We start from the raw sequence: 2,024 nt of genomic DNA on the forward strand, positions 1-2,024 counted from the left end.
TCTTGAATCCTTCTACTTCAGCATTGATATCTCTTCAGAGTTCAGTTTATGTTTTTTATCCTTGTACTAGGTTTGGAACGACTAAAATGCCCAAACTTGAAATCTCTCCTGAAGATGAATCATTAAGCAGACCGTGCCAGAAAAAGGTTCAGTGCAGATGTTGAAAAATGACCGTGTCAAGGGTTTATTGACGTAGGGTTAGAGTCTCAAGAAACCGTGCTGATCAAACAGAAGTTTTACGGTAAACTTGATATAATATTTCTTGTAATTTAATTGCCTCGTACTTTTATTTCTTGTTTTGCAGTGGCTTCATCTGAAACATTAGCTTATTAGTTACAAATTTTATTATTTGTTTAAAAAATTTAACCGTCTTGTTGAAAGTCCGTCTTTTTGTGTTAGAAATTCAAATATTTTCGGTGAAAATTTACTTTTTGATTAAAATGTATGTTTTGGTGTTGAAAAGCCAACTGTAATATTTTTTGGATGAAAATTCAACGTTTTTAAAATATGTATTTTTGATTAAAAAATTCCTATATGTTAGTAGAAATTGCATCTTGGATAAAAATGTAACTGTTTGGTTAAAAATTTAACAATTTTATTGAAAATTCAACTATTTCGTCGATTTTTTTTTAATTCTTACTATTGAGTTGAAAAATCAACTGAAATATTTTTTAAATGAAGATTCACATATTTTTTTGTATACTTTGTCTTTTTAATTAAAAAATTTCTCTGTTTTAGTAAAAATTTCGTCTTTCAATGCCTTTATTTAGTTGAAAATTCAATGATTTTGTTAAAAATTCATCCATTTCGGTTGTAATTTTAGAAAATTTTACTTTTGAGTTGAAAATTCAAGTATTTTCATAGAAAATTTATTTATTGTTTAAGCTTGGTAAAGTACCCCGCCACCAACAACGACCTATACTTTGCTGCTCCAAACCACAACCAGAAAACGAGGAAACCATACTTGTGTTACATACAAATAATTTCTTTTTTATTTTATGTTTTTCTTTGGTTGAACTATCAACTATTACACTTTTTGTTGGCAATTCACCTTTTTAGGTTAATAGTTCAAGTATTTTGTAAAAAGTCATCTTTTATGGTATCAAGGTTATTTTTTGTTTAAAACAAATAAATAAATTTGAAATTTTTATTTAAAATATTTTTTATATCATTGATGTAAGATCCCATCTTAAAAATATTATAAGATTAAAATATTGGTATTTGAATAATAATGGTCAGGGAAAATGAAAAATTGGTCAAGGAAAAATCACGGAATTCTGAAAATGAAGTTTTAGGCCACAATCCCAAATTCTACCAGCAATAACGAGCAAAACAGCAAAATACAATATTTATGTCTTTCCTATTATGTGTTTCACTAAGAGCCGATTTCACCAACTCTGATTAAATCGTTAATCATTGATTAACCTTATTTAATCAATAATTTGCGTTCCACCATTATTTTAATCATGGTTAGGGGAAGATAATCACGGTATAACTTAACCGCCTGATAATGGCTGGTTATGGAGGTTAATCAGTGATTAAAGTAACATAACCCCGAAATTGAAGTGCAAGTGCAGTGAGTGCAGTATACAGGAAGGAAATATGGCTCTGTTTTACAATGATATTTTATCCTTATCTGATGATGATGAAACGCTTAACCACGTTCAAAGAAGGCCACGAATATTCAGAGACAATTGTCACTTTTCTTCTATTAAACTTGCCACTGAAAACACTCGTAACCTCAAACTTTGGGAATCTTATGATATGCTAATATGGCGCCGAGTGTTTATGAAGAATTTCGTTCTAATCAATCAGAGTCGCCGTTACAACAGAAAGACCTAGAAACTAGACATTATTACGAACAAAGTATATGATTAGCTAACCAGAGGTTGAGAATGCTTGGTAGAACGCATCGCTGGTTAACGCTCATTTAATCACTGATTAAAAAATAATCATGATTAGATAATCATAGATTTAATCAGAGTTGGTGAAATTGGCCCTAAGTCAAACATGACTTCAAATTT

The sequence above is a fragment of the Belonocnema kinseyi genome, chromosome 8, assembly GCF_010883055.1.
Source record: "Belonocnema kinseyi isolate 2016_QV_RU_SX_M_011 chromosome 8, B_treatae_v1, whole genome shotgun sequence".
Lineage (NCBI taxonomy): Eukaryota > Metazoa > Arthropoda > Insecta > Hymenoptera > Cynipidae > Belonocnema > Belonocnema kinseyi.